This window comes from Anastrepha ludens, chromosome 6 (genome assembly GCF_028408465.1).
Source record: "Anastrepha ludens isolate Willacy chromosome 6, idAnaLude1.1, whole genome shotgun sequence".
In the NCBI taxonomy this organism is placed as follows: domain Eukaryota; kingdom Metazoa; phylum Arthropoda; class Insecta; order Diptera; family Tephritidae; genus Anastrepha; species Anastrepha ludens.
Genome location: NC_071502.1, coordinates 70,747,705 through 70,763,925, shown reverse-complemented (window position 1 = coordinate 70,763,925; position 16,221 = coordinate 70,747,705). Strand labels below are relative to the sequence as shown.

General features: G+C 35.4%; 1 protein-coding gene across 1 annotated transcript in view; it reads right to left on the bottom strand.

The window, feature by feature from the left end:
• Positions 1 to 16,221, bottom strand: part of LOC128866435 (mucin-2) — a 189,991-nt gene that overhangs the window by 125,680 nt on the left and 48,090 nt on the right. The window contains exon 2 of the mRNA XM_054107155.1: positions 10,252 to 10,314. The gene's annotated coding sequence lies outside the window, so the exon portion shown is untranslated. The remainder of the gene's footprint in view (positions 1 to 10,251; positions 10,315 to 16,221) is intronic.

The window sequence follows — 16,221 nt, the reverse complement described above, 5'->3', positions numbered from 1 at the left end:
GTTTTACGCTATTGGTTAAGGAGCTTAAGAGAACATTTTATCTTTAAATACTCTGATATTTACAGCCTTGTTATTACCCATGATGGAAAGAATAATGAGATGGCGCCTATCGTGATCCCGTTACTTTGCTTTCAGCGAATTTGACAACGAGTTACGCGATTTTAGCTCCAGTATGGCCAGATTGCCATTTTCGTAACTTGATTTAGCATTTCTTTTGTTATTTCGTGTCGGAGTTTTAGTTCTTTCTTCATGACATTTTTCTAGCCTGTTCTAATTAAAATGTAATGTTTATAATTTTGTATAATATACATTTTTTAATAATTATTTGAATAATTCACTCAGTTTTATTTAGCTTTACTTTTTTTTAACATCTGGTGGCATTGCCCGCGATTTCTGGTGCTGTTGTTGTTCTTCTGCTTTCGGCAGTCAAATCTCTCTCTCGCTACTGCAGTGTTGCGTAGCTTTGGATATAAAGACGCTCTAAAATGCCCAAATAAAACACCAAATTTTTATTGAATCACTTAAAGAACTTTGTATGCGTGACAAATTGTCTTTAAAATATGATTTTTTTTTTTAAATAAATGTGTTATGCTAATGTACAATTTAATTTATGAGGTTTTTTTGTTAAGCGAGACTATTTTGTTAAGGGAACGACTTATTTGCTTTATTCGAGCTTATGTAACTAGGAAAGGTACTCTTTTTTGGTTTCTTTAGTATTTTCTGGTATTTTGAGGCTTATTTTTACAATGAATACACCTGTTGATGCCCTATGTCCGACTAAGGATTGATGGCCGGGAGGAACGATTACACATCTATGGTTTTAATCCACATTCAGTAAATTCAAACGCCTTTTAAAAGGTGTAAAAATGTTTTTAATCTTAAGAAGAGTTGAGAGAAGGCATTTAATTTTTTTGCATAACCTTAAAAGGAGCAAAACATTAAATTCACACTTTCAAAATATAAAATTTTATAAGAACCAACTACTTTCCATTATCACTAAAATCTTCTCAGAGTGGCCTTTTTTAACCTTCTTTTGTATAATATATTAATATAGTTTTTTTTTAACTTAAAGTTTCGATAGCTTTAAATTAAAAAAAAAAACAAACACGAAACTTCAAAATTTTCGCATTTTTGGTTTTTAAATTTATTGCGAAGAGCAAATAGTTGGCAATACTGCACAACTTGGAAAAACGTGACGTCACATACTCTCTGACGGGCTCAATCTTCTTTCTATCATTCTTGGCGATTACCTAATATAGCGATTGATAGAGTTCATAAAATTACGCATATCGCTCTACCGCCGCTCGGTTTCTAGTGAATACGACTTTTCTCCCTTATATATCCGACGCTGGATATTTTGAGTTCTCTCACAGTCCTCATCTACAATTACATCTAAACTATTTTACGTTAAAAGCATTAAAACGTGTCTTTTGCACCAATATTCGGAGTATTACTGCTACATATTGCATTTTTGCTCTCAAACTATACAGAATAGTTTTTGGAACCGTGATCTTGATCATAATAATGGTTTCCTCACTCAATTTATTAGCTTGGGAGGTGTACGTGTCATACACTCAAAAATGCAATGAGGCTACGTAGTGTATCACAGGTATAGGCGTAATGTAAAAATTACAGTTAACTCAATCTTCACAACGACGTATTGCTCAACATATACAAAGCAAGGAGACCCAACTTATTGGCTGCTATGGCTGCTTTATAGCTATATTTGGAATCGGATAAGCGATAACTGCAGACCGGCTTGACATGCCTCTGATTTATCAGCTCAAGGAGTAAACCGAGTAACAATTCTGTAGTTCTGTATCATTAGTATCACTGATGTTGATAGAACAGTAATGCATTTCCTGGCTGTAACTATGCATTTTGAATTTTGAATTTTTTTCGCCCTTTGTCCATACAATATATTGCTTAGGAGGAATTCCTAGGGCTGTGGAAAGAAAATTGATTTATACAGGTTATTATTGGAGCTCCAAAGGGTAATATGCTTCTGCAAAGTCAAAGAATAAAAAAAAGCGTGCTTTGACATAAATATGATAAACAACAAAAGGTATTGCTAGAGGCCTTGGGCACTAATTTAATACAAAACAAATATATACTGAGCACAGATAAAACAAACTAAAAGTATGCAATTCACAAAAATGTATAAAGAAAAGCTCAGTAGCAAGAAAAGCGGTTTACTAAATGTTCATCATATGCAAAATTCATATGTATATGTTCATTTCAATTTAGTAGAAAAAGATTAACAATGAAATGTTGATCTATCAAAGGAAACGAGACAGCTTTGACGCAAATAAATTAAAAAATACTACACTTTTAAAGAAATTACAAAATAGTTATTTGGCAGTGACTCCCCCAACATCCATACACTGATAATATAAACGAGAAACAGGGTTTGTGAGAACAGCGTCAGCAAAAATGTTTTCCTAATGTGAGAGTACACAGTACGAGCACATCGAGTGGACTTGGTGGCGGACTTTCTGAACCTCAAAATGCGCCAATAACTCGCGAGCGCCTAAAAGTAAAATGCGCTCTCAAAGAATGCTGTGGCAAAGAAGCTTGCACGCATTCCCTCAATAACCTTTCGGAGAACCTTTGAGAAGTGGAAAAGCCGCGTCTGTATCGACGCTCAAGAGATTTACTTGAAAGGATAAATTTAAAGTCTTATGGTAATATATGAAATAAATATAGTAATATATTGTCATCAAAGGACTTTCACTACATTTTATACAGACCCAGTATATAAACATTTTCGCATAGAAATTTAGTTTGTGTTATTGCTTCGGGGAGTATTTTGTGAAAATTGCTATTGTTATGTTTTCTTTCTAAGAACTACAAAATATCAAAGAACAGCTAATTCAAAAATATTTACTTAGAGATGGAATATAAAGAATTTATACCAAAAATCAAGTTGAATGCAAGGTTTGCCCAAAATTCTACAAATACATTTTTTATTTGCTTATGCGATAGAAGAATATCATATTTATCGTAAAACAACAACTGTAATATACAAATGTATACATTTTATATACCGTATTGGACAACAACATTTCCAAATGACTAAAGTGACTTAACAAAAGTCATTTAAATTTGCATTCCTAGCCTTGCTGTCACTGTTGAAGACATAAACCACACACATGGAAATTTATCTACATATCATACATGTCCGCTGCTGTACAAAATCAAAGCAATCCATCATATACCTCACATGATGGAAGAAGTTATACAAGTTCTAGAGAGACTAGAATTGGACTAGTAGCAAAGCGACCAGTTCGAGCGATATGCAAACACAAATATGTTGTGTTTGTAGTTTTTTTGTTTTAACTCGCTGTTTTTGTTATGTTTTTAAATAGTTTAAATAAACAAAGTTTACGAAAACTTGATTTACTTTTAGAATAAATAAAATTTTGAAATATGCGACGACTCGTATTTATAAAGCGTTTTTCAGTAAGAGCGCTTCAACTTTTTTTTGAATAAAACACAAACGGTTTGACTTTTTTAACTATTTTTTTTTTTTATTATCGAGTTTGAACATATACATTTAAGTATGAAATTCGATTTCTTTTGCATGACCACCGCGTGCACGTTTTACGAAGTCCAATCGTTGAACCCAATTTTCGACCACTCTTTTGCATAAATCGGCCGAAATTCCAGCAATTTCGTGTTCAATATTGGATCTGAGCTCTCAAATCGTCGCCGGCTTGTTACTGTAGACCAATCATTTCACATAACCCCAAAGAAGATAGTCTAGAGGCGTCAAATCACACGAGCGCGGCGGCCATTCGACCGGTCCATTTCTGGAAATAATGCGCTCATCGAACTTACTCTTCAACAAATCAATTGTAGCGTGTGCTGTGTGGCTTGTGGCTCCGTCCTGTTGAAACCACATGTCGTCTAAGTCCATACCATTCAATTGAGGCCAAAAATAATCGTTTATCATGTCGCGGTATCGATTTCCATTCACAGTAACGTGGCGATCGTTCTCGTCAACGAAAAAATATGGGCCAATTACGCCGCCGGTATGTAAGCCGCACCAAACAGTGATTTTTTCGGGATGCAACGGTGCCTCATGAATCACGTGTGGATTGCCTTCTGCCCAGTAATGCATATTTTGCTTGTTGACAAAGCCATTGAGCCAAAAGTGAGCTTCATCACTGAAGATGATTTTTTGGAAAATTTATAAATTTTCATAAAAAATTTGCACGATTATTTTCATAAAAAATTTGCACGATTTGCAATCGTTGCTCAAGTGTGTAGCGTTCCATGATGATATGTATACAAATGAAGTTTACAAATGACTAGCAAAAAATAAAACATATTGCGTTGTTCGCCCTCCCTATCGGAAAAAAGTTGAAGCGCACCTATTGAAAAACGCCTTATTTCTGAACTTGGGAACTTCTAGGGTTCCCAAATTTTATTATACAAAGACTCAAAAGGTGTTTCAAAAATTCATTCAAACGAATGCAAAGTATTTTGATCCTCATGAAGAATTCTTTGAAAAACAATAAAATCGTTTTCAACCCCAATGTTAATTTTTCCATTGCCCAGAATATAAATATGAACTCTTGTATAATATTTGAGAATTAAATTATATGATTGTGAATCTAAAGGGGAAAAAATGTTTCGAAATAAAATATTTTTGAGATTTTCGTTTATGAATTTTTATTTACTTCAGGTGGTGCAATAATGGACTAGAACTATTTGTGTCTATAATAAACTAGTAAATGATATAACACTGATGCAGAGGCTGACAACTGGCATTTCGTAGGGCATCGTCGTATTGAAAATATGAGTTGCTAGCATTGAAAAAAGACAAACTACGAACTACTGTAGGCAAATCAAACTGATTACGAAATGGGTAGTGCAAAACTTGTACGTTGAACTGCAGATACATAGATACTGTACTTATATATGTGTGCATATCCATACACTTATAGTATGTATTGTTGTAATATATTTGTGAATATTCATCACAAAATAGTTAGTTTTTCCCAAATTGATGGTGGCTTGAAGTAAATTGGACTCACATTGCTTAGCAAATATTTAGTAATGTAATATGTGTATGTAAGTAGATGTATAATCAGCATGTATACATGTACATTTTACTGCTCCATAAAAATGGGCAATCTGACCCAAAGAGTTTAAGCTCGTTGATAAAGTTTTTGTAACCAACAGATAATTAAACCAACCCTAATTGCTAGTTAAGTCTTCATTTTATGCTCATTAAATTGCCTGCGCTATGAAAATTCCGCTGGCGGTAAAACCGAAAACAAAACTGCCACAACATGGTTGCCAAATTTGGTTTTACTATACAGTCGGTAAATCTTTAACTCTTGTTAACCTTTTCATGCACAAATAAATGTATTTACTACTCGTTCCAAAATATACTATCCATCCAAGAAAAAAGAAGGAAAGTTGTTCCATTATTATTGTAATTTATTTAAATTAAAAAACATCTTCTCGGACTCCATTGCCATTTTGAAGGGTTAGTCGGAATTTGTACCATATGAGAAAGCGTAGAATTGGTATTGACATCATCGGCCTTAACAACCGCGCTATTAGTTCTGCCTTCTACAAACTGGATAAAGAGGCAAAGCGAATGGGTCTGGTGGTGAACGAGGACAAGACGAAGTATCTCCTGTCAACAAACAAACAGTCGGCGCACTCGCATACCGGCACCCACGTCACTGTTGACAGTTATATTCGCGTATTTAGGAACCAGCATTAACACCGATAACAATGTCAGCCTGGAAATCCAACGTAGAATCTCTTTTCCCAACAAGTGCTACTTTGGACTAAGTAGGCAACTGAGTAGTAAAGTCCTCTCTCGACGAACAAAACTAACACTTTACAAGGCTCTCATCATCTCCATTCTAACGTATGGCGCAGAAGCGTGGACGATGAAGCGACGCTTGGAGTGTTTGAGAGAAAGGTGCTGCGTAAGATTCTTGGTCCTTTGCACGTTGGCAGCGGCGAATATCGCAGCCGATAGAACGATGAGCTGTATGAGCTTTACGACGACATAGACATAGCGCATCAAATAAAGATCCAGCGGATACGCCGGCTGGGTCATGTCGTTCAAATAGATAAAAACGCTCCAGCTCGAGTTGGTACCAACTGGTGGTAGCAGAGGAAGAAGAAGGCCTCCTCTGCTTTGGAAAGAACAAGTGGAGAAGGACTTGGCTTCACTTGGTGTGCCCAACTGGCGCCGGTTAGCACGAGAAAGAAACGACTGGCGCGCTTTGTTAAACTCGGCCAAAGAGTTGTGATATCCAGCATGTTGTCTTCTATTTATTATATATGAATGGAAAAACAATTGAAAATGCCATTATTGAGAAATCGATTAATTTGCTTTTCTCAAAAGCATCATCGGCTGCTTTAAATTCAAATTTGGCTAACCCCAAACCAAACATTCTCCCACCGATCGAATTCAATATCATTCAAAGGGACATAATTATAATTTAAAAAATCGTTGTTTCATATTTTCTGTAAACTCGAATCTGTTCTGCTAGGTGTTTTGTGGGCGTTTTCTTTCCTTTTCTGATGAGGGTCTGTGCTTTATTTTACAAATTTAGGCGCACACAGTTCTATGTCGCCTTCGAATTATTGGTTGGTTTTATAATAATATTTTGAATGCATTCAAAGGCTTGCCATTACCTGGCTAGAGGTGGTCGCTCTTTGAAAAAATAAAATAAAATTTATAATATTTGATGTTTCATGTCAACTGTGTTTCAAAACTGAGTGAGCCAAAGAGTAGTCACGAGCAAATCCACTTGGCTACGGTGGCCGTTTTATAGTAGTAGAGATATCTTCAAAAGCTTTAGTTCGATCTGATCATTTACAGCAATAATAAAATAATATTTTGCCCTTAATAAAGAAGAAAATACTTGACTTGGTAAAGGTTAACTCGAACTATGTTTAATAACGTCAAAGATCTCTACAGCCTATTGATAGGATACATCCAGGATATTGATGCCTGCATAAACGGATAAATCGAGTTCAAGCACACTGATCCCTCTGTTTTCATAAGTTAATAAGAATAGATGGCTAACAGATGGTAGGCTGACTTAGGACCTTGCAGAATACCATCCCCTCTTTGGACAGGCACACATCAGATGCTCCGCTACAAATCAGCAAACTTCCGCCTCTGCGGAGCAAAGTTGACTTGTAGAGACCACTTTTCAAGTAGCTCGGTGACTTTGAACCAGAATTTCTGCCTAACGCACGAAATATCTACTCAACTTCAATCGACAAGAACTTTCATAACTGTGGTTTTTATTGAACACTACTTGATTAGCTTGCAAGATTGTGTTATCGTTGTAAGGACTCCTTTAAAAGTTGTGGATAAGACTGGGATTATTCCATAGCATACAGTTTTTAGGCGAAGTGCTCAAACGCTTAGTGAGTATGCCCTTAACGAACATGAAGATTACAGTTCCAAGAATATTAGGAATATGAGAAACGCATTTTGAGTACGAATGAATTTTAGTCGACAGATGTATTACAAAAGACCTGGATGCCAAGTGAGCCTCCTAGGGGGCGATCACTCAACCTAACTTAAACATAACCAAGCCAGTACATGGCAAATTAGAAATATGCAAGTTACTGAGGATCTTCAAAACGATCAAGTGACATATCACTATAATCGTTGGGCATTGGACTTTTGCTGCAGGCCCGTGCGCAGACCCTCAGATTTAGGGGAGGGGGTTCCAACTTTTGTTGCAGTGCCTATTATTTATGTTTTTTTTTTCATATCAATTCATGTCAAAATTTTTTTTAAAACTTCGTCTGGGGGGGGTCGGGGCTGTTTTTGAATCCTACTAACCGCCCCTCCCCCTCCCGTGCGCATGGGTCTGTGTTGCTGTATAATTGCTCTTTTACGATCCAAGTATAACTATTGCTATAGCAGTCACTGAACCCTTTTCAAGAGCAGTTTGTCAAACCTAGTCCTTTTAACCTAATCTAAGATAAAATTGTTTATTTTCTCAGATTTGCCATTTTATTTCTTAACCAAATGTCGAAATCTTTTTTAGAGGAATCATAAGATATCGCTGTTTATATAAATAGTACTACGCAGTTACTAGTGGCTCTCAAAAATGATTACGCTTTCCACTAATTTCCTCTCTCTCTCTTCTCTCTCCTGCATCGCTGCCGTTCATACGCTCTTCTCCACAATCGTACCTTGTGCCTTCTTTAATAAACACGCAACTGCAATTTGTGACCTTAAACTTCAATGACCTTAAACTCAATGTTTTCAGTTAGTGCAACATATAATTAAGACAGCAAAAGCACAAAAACGACAAAAAAAGGTTAAAAAACAATAAATCATCATTCACTTGGTTAATCCGACAAAGAGTCTCAAAAGTAATAAAACCAAAAAATGCCAACGAAATGGCTGAAAATATAATAATTAATGTCATTCCCGCCTGGTTGAGTTACCACTCGTCTCCGCTTCAGTGCTTGGTGTGCGCTAATGACATTCGAGCCACTTGAGCGCATTGGTCAATGACACTTTTCGCTTAACGAAGGCATTTTTGTCTAGCTGCGCTGTGGATATTGAGTGGGTGGTTGGCTGCTAACTGTTGTGTTGCAATTTAATTTGAGGGCAAGTGGTATCGAAGATTTTGATTCTTCTATATTTAATTATATTTTGATTTAACATACACGATAAATATAATTTAAATAATACCTAAATGGTAGATATAATCCGTCATCCCAGAAATATTAGCTACCTACACATGGCCGGCCGCCGTAGCCGAATGGGTTGGTGCGTGACTACCATTCGGAATTCATCTCGGTGAAACACCAAAATTAAGAAAAACATTTTTCTAATAGCGGTCGCCCCTCGGAGTCCGCTTGAAACTGTAGGTCCCTCCATTTGTGAAAAATATCTAGACGCACACCACAAATACGAGGAGGAGCTCGGCCAAACAACGAAAAAGGGTGTACGCGCCAATTATATATTATATATTGTACATATATACATGATAGAAGATAGTGTTTTATAAAAACGCGCGAAAGCTCGATTTCCTTGTCGAGTCGTTGAACTTTAATAAAATATATCCCTGATGAAGACTTTAACAAATCATATTCCGTAAAATTTAATGCAGAGCTTACCTGCTGAATAAATCATTGATTAACTGTAGTTGTGCCTATTCAAGGCCATGGCAAGATTCCAATCTTAACGGATAGACGTAAAATAAGTATTTAGATAGAATCTGGTGTTGTCTTTATGCAACGCGCTATCAAAGCTCAACAACACTCTGGGTTTCAGGCCATTACATTACCAAGCAAAGATCTTTGCAACTGACCTAGCAGTAAAATTATTGGGCTTATCTTCCCCAAAAGCAGGAACCTAAAGAATCAAACCACAGTTTAAACAGGAGTCAAGTTAAGTTAGCTGACCTTAGCTTCATGTGCAGTTCGAATCTCCAGGCATGAAACTCCAAAGACAATTGTATTTGCAGTATGTATGTATGTACGAACCCTTTATGCCAAATTTATGAAAGGTGTGTGAGAATTGAAAGGTAATTTAAATCATCCATAAAGTGAGCTCATTAAAACTAATTCTGTTCTGCAGAAATTCAAAGCATAAAGTTGTATTGCCTTGGAAACATTTCTTTAAATTATTTTTTAGATCAACCCATGCGAGACAGTAAGTCAAAAATTGTATTTTCACATAAATCGATCGTCTTCAAATTCGATTCAGTCATATTAACCACTCCGAGCTCTTCGTCTCCTGGCCGTACTCCCATTATAATCGCCTGCTTAACATTTCTGCGGAACAATATAACCCTCTGACTGCCTTTCTGAGAGTCAAAAATGTGCATTTAAATATCATAGAAAGTAAAGGATTAAAAATATCCATTAAGGTAGAAGGTAGAGTCTTGAAAAGGAAAAGGTCTTCTCGATACTATATTTAAGTGGTTTTTAACAGCTTGATTCAAAGGTCTTAAAACCTACTGTTTCCAAGAAAACAAAAGAAAAAAACGCCTGTTTAGTTTTAGTTATAACCAGCTATTTTATTGAAAATTATCACCATACCACCTATATTTCTATTATCTTCAGTCTATCCTGTTTGTTGTATCGTTTTAAGCCACATTTCAATTGTTGCTGCATATACGAACATGCGAGTTATCTACTAATTATTTTTGCTTATGAAATTTAATTCTGCTAAAATATGCTATTAAATATCTAGTAAAATAAATTTATTTTTACAAAAGCTAATTGGCTTACCAAAATTTATTAACTGCTACATTTAATGACGAATGGCTGCTAAATCGCGTAACTAAGCAAATTCTGAAATAAATAAAATAAATTAATTTTAATTGCTTATCAGTTGAAAGTATTTCTATAATACAACACATTAAGCAGTCTAAATTTTAAATGACATACAAGCATATTTTAATGTATATATGTGTGCATTAGGGCGGGTCGATTTAAAAATCGCTCATTGCTCTGTGAAAATCGTATTCTTGGGATCAAAATAAGAAACTTTGCCGAAGGAACCATATCTCTAAAATGAATTCTGATGTCCCCCAATTTGGGTCGAACGAAAAATCGCACTTTGACCCATTTGGAGTGCTCCAATCGACCGTATGTATGACCGACCCCCGCTAACTTTGCCGATCCACCCATGCCAGTGGCACACCCCCTGGAACTCTCCTGGGGGGTTCCCCATACAATCATTTCAAAATATCACCACCTTTACATGAGAAAAGAAACTAAAAAGTTCGACCTAAATTGGGGGACATCAGAATTCGTTTTAGAGGTATGGTTCCTTCGGCAAAGTTTCTTATTTTGATCCCTAGAATATGATTTTCACAGAGCAATGGGCGACTTTTTTGCCTCCCCACAAATCGACCCGGCCTAGCGTGCATGTAGGTATGTACAAGTAAATATATTACACCTTTTACTGAAATGATTAATTAAAGTTTCAACTGTTACTACATATTTACTGGTGGAAAAATTTGTGACTAATCAATTCAGCTTTGATTTGGTGATTTGTGCCTTTCGTATCAATTAAATGCTCCATTTAACATAAAAGTGTTTCGATAATTAGGCCATGAAACGATAAAAATTAAAAAGTCTAACATTAAATGCTGCACTGGAATTCTAATATATAAATTACATAAAATTAAATCAATGGAGAAGAGGATACGTATGTAGGTTTATTTGCTTATTATTTTCAGGGCTCTGCCTTAAGCCTTATGAGTAGAATGAGCGGAGTATTGCGCAGGACTTTATCCCTTTGATATACTCGCGATGTAAACATCAAATAATCCTGAACAGATCACTCAGGTGTTGTTGACAGTTATAACAGGAGCGATGGCATCGCGCAGTTAGCTAAAAGGAAGACATTCATGGGGTATAGGTAGAAAGCTTTATGAATTTCATGATTTGAGTCAATGAAAATTGGTTTGTCATTTGCTCCAAAGCAGCAAACAATATATTAACGAAAATGTGTTGCGTGCATCCAACAATTTTTCAAACTGGAATTTTTATTAAATAGAAAACATGAATTGCTTTTCCCTATGTCTACTTTATCAAGGCAGATGTACAATTTTACATGATAAAACAACGCGTAAAAATGATTGAAACTTATTATGAAAATAATCGCTCCTTAAGAACAACATTTCGCAAAATTCGTAATTTTTTTTGGTGGAAATAACAGCCCGAACAAGTCGACGAAAAAATTTCAAGAAACTGGTTCTGTCGAAAAAAAAAGGATTGACTGACCAAAAGCAGACATTGTGTTGAGAATATTGTAGCGCAAAGTGTTGCTGAACAACCTTTAACATCGATATCTCAACCATTAGACATTCATGAATCGACTGTTTGGCGGATTTTAGCAGTAGACGTGCTGAAAATGGACATTTAAATGATGCCATCCTTCACACTTAATTGTGAAGAGCCATATTTTGAATAAAAATAGTGAAACCTCAAAACATCTGATACTTCATTTAAAAAAAACCATCTAGGCGCGTCTTTCAACGTATCCTTTATATTTTTTTTTACTAAGTATTTAGATTTGGTGTTCAGAGAAAGGAGAACAATGCCTATTATTACTAAAGCATCAATCTACCTATCTAACCATACAAGCTACAATCAGCAGAGAATGTGCGGTGTTATACCAACAATAAGAGAATTTTTGGATACATGGATTTTACAGGGCGCAGTCTGCATGACGTACAGAACATTTTTGTTTTGCCGCTGAGCCAAGAAAGGCGATAGATTTTTAAGCGTCGTGATCTTAAACCGGGTAGCTATAGAAAAAATGCATTAGCGGACTACAAAAATTAGAGATACACAATCGTCTATCGCTTTCACTACGATGGCGTAGAGTGAATCCAACTTCACAGATAGGCTGGAATGCGTGCTTAAATCTTGGCATAGCCTGAAGAAATTGATTCGAAACTTTTAAAAATGTTTTAAATTGCAGCTAAACGAGTTTTGTGCTTACTTACATACAATTTATCAAAACACGAATTTAGATACTTAAGTAGAGTTCCGTTATAAAAATATGTAATTGCTGCTAAATAGGTGCTCTAGTATACTAATCACCATGATGGAAAGAATAATGAGATGCAGCTATCATGGTACCGTTATTTTGCGCTAGTACGTGTATGGCCAGAGTACCATTTTCGTAGCTTGATTTAACATTTGTTTTTGTTATATAGTCTCGGAGTTTTAGTTCTTTCTTCATGCCATTTTTCTAGCCTGTTTGAGTTAAAAGTACCTAATGTTTATAATTTTGTAAAATTTTTTAAAAAAATAGTTCAATAATTCACTCAGTTTTATTTAGCTTTACTTTTTTTAACATCTGGTAGCATTGCCCGCGATTGCAGTTGTTGTTGGTGTTCTTCTGCTTTTAGCAGTCAAATCTCTCCCGTCTAGAAATTTTGGTAAGGCGGTGATTAGGCACAAATAAGGCAGACCGCATTCCAAATTTGCGCCTCATAAGGCAGTCAAACTAGGCCCAAGTCCCGAAAGGTATCGCCACACATCTGCCTTATTAGGCGCAGGTTCGAAAAACCGAACTTCGGTAATACTCCGGATGGCCTTCTACAAATCAGTTAGGGATTCCAATTTATGCCTAAGTGAGACACTGCCACAGATTTTCGTGACCCCAACAAAATTTGGTATTGTTCTGGCATGCCAATCTTTGCCTTGCCTTACGTGGCCTGGTAAGGTAATAGTGAGGCGTTCATCAGTAAGGCCTGCCTAATTCGGGCCTAACTGATTCTTCGGCATGCCTTACTGTAAATCTAGTCGGGTCTCTCGCTACTGCAGTGTTGCCTAGCTTTGGATATAAAAACGCAATAAAATACCCATTTAAAGAAAATGAAACACCAAATTTTTATTGAATTACGTAAAGATCTTTCTATGTGTGACAAATTGTCTTTAAAATGTGCGTTTTTTTAAATAAGTGTGTTATGGTTATGTACAATTTAATTTATGAGTTTGATTTTAAGCGAAACTCTTTTGTTAAAAGAACGACTTTTTTGCTATATTTGAGTTTATGTAACTAGATAAGGTAGTCTTTTTGTAAAAACTTTATTATGGATTCTTTAGTATTTTCTGGTATCTTTTTGCTTATTTATACTATGAATACACAGTCTTAATGCCCTATGTCCCACTAAGCATTGATGACCGGAAGAAACGATTACATTTTTTATCATTCTTGGCTAATCACTAATAAAATCGATGAGATCATGGAAGTCGTGCACAGGAATTGAAGATTGGCCAGAAAACCTTTTATAACGCCGATCTTATGAAGAGATATGGCTCATTTAAGGTAGCTAGGGATAAAAAACGCGCACAATTTTTTACTTCCTCAATATACTCGTAAACCAATAATACCTATAAAAAACATTTACCATCTTATGCAGCCATTTGCTCGCGAATACTAGAGTCTGTATACTTTTCAAATAATATTGTTTCTTAAGTGGAGTGATTTAAATAAAATGTGATTTCTCATAATAAAATTGAATCCATAAAAATGTATTATGGCTTTATTTTGAGAATAAAACTTTTCAATTTTTAAGGCGGTAAAAATGAAAAAGTGTCAAGGCATATACAGGGTGGGCCATATAGCGTTTGCTTTTTGAACCACCTATTTTTTTGAGAATGATAACACAAATGACATGTCAAATGTATTCATAATTTACTTAAAGGTTTGATATTTACGAAATGGGACGCTATACGCTTGAACAAAATTGGGTAATATTGAAAACCTATTTCCAAAGTGGTGAGTCTTCTTCTTATTTTCTGATTTTCACATCGGTGGCTACGTCAATAAGCAAAATTGTCGGATTTGGGGCTCAGGAAATCCACACGTTACTGTAGAGAAGCAAATGCATCCATAACGAGTCACTGTTTGGTGCGGAAAATGAGCGAGGAGCCGCGGTTACAGTAAATGGCGAGCGTTACCGTGACATGCTCAATGAGTTGTTTCCAAAAATTTAAGAGGATGACATGGACGAAATTTGGTTTCAACAGGACGGTGCAACTTGTCACACTGCCAAAGTTACACTCGAACTTTTGGCTACCGTTTTTGAACTCCGATATCAATTGGCCGCCTCGGAGCTGTGATTTAAGCCCGTTGGACTATTTTTTGTGGGGAGCCGTTAAGGACAAATGCTATGCGAACCATCCAGAGACGATTGATGCTTTAAAACACGAAATCGAAGTTCCCATTCATGAAACTGGAGCCCAAACAAACGAAAATGTGCTTAAAAATTGGGTTGATCGAATGACCTACTGTAAAGCCAGTCGTGGCAGTCATTTGAACGATGTTATTTTTCGTTCATAAATGACAATGTTCAATCTTCAAAATAAAAAAAAAAGTTGAAAAAAATATTATAGCCGATTCAAAAAGCAAATTTTACATGGCTCACCCTATATCTTTAAGTTATATTTTAGTGCGCATATTGATGTTTTTTCCATAAATTGAGGTACGTACACTTTTATACGGCCTCCAAATGGCGGCTGGTTTTTTATAATTATTATTTAGTTTCTTTTTAAGTCCCAATTGAAAACTTGACATTATTTAGTAACAATAAAACTTGCAGTGTCTTTTGAGCGCCGCTGAATTTTTGCCTAAAATTAACTAATTATTTTCATATTTGTATTCCCTGGGCTGTTCGAAGACGAAGTAAAAAATCATGGGCATGGAAAATAAATCATTAATGAATACCGGATGTAAAATATGTAAAAAAGACCGTTAATTTCCATGCCTTTCTCAATAAATATTCGCCAGCATATTTGGTTAATTAAAAACTTTAAATTTTTATTAATTTTGCATGAAATAATAACTAATAATAAATACTTGCAAATGGGTGGCATAAAAATAACACTGATTCCATATCCTCGCTCCAAATTTTTCTTCACTTACGTGAGCGTGGATTTCACTTACATATACATATGTATGGATATATGTGCTTTAAAGTGTTTGCATTTTCAGCAAAGCAATTTTCTCTTTATTTTTATGCCATGCACCCAAATTGACCACACGAATACATAAGCTGTGAGATTTGTTACGATCACGTGCGTGCATACATGACAACTGCTATGATTACATGGATGCAAAGTAATTGTTTTGATATTGAATTTTAATGCGAAAAAGCATATTTCCAATGCCACGTCTATGCCACTAATTAGCATTGAAATAATCTGGCTATGGTAAATATCATTAAAATTATGCCAAAAGCAGAATAGTTGAGTGGTTGTTGTTATTGTAATATGTAATTTTAGAAATTTCGCACAAATATGCATGAGGGTGTAGTGGATGTGCACAAATATTGAGTTCAGTTTGAAATGCGGCAAATCCAGTGGTTTAAGCCGATTAGGTATCACACATGAAATTTCAGAGCCAAGGGGAAAAGTTAGCTAATCACATCAATATTTTTCATTCAATCTGCTAATTATACAATATAGCAATTTTCAATTTCAATTCACATTGAAAATAAAAGAGTTGTGATAATTTTGTTATGTTTGTTTTGAAATCCCTGCCAAATTCACGAATTCAAAATCTTTGCTTCATTTGGAATTTTAGCACATTTTGTATTTTATTGCACGAGAAAGTATATCTGAAGTTTCGACATATTAATTATAAATTGCATTGGTTCACAAGATTTTGGGTCTGGTTTCTGAATGCCAAATTCGAATTGTTTTACGTTTTTATTAAAAATAATAAGCTAAAAT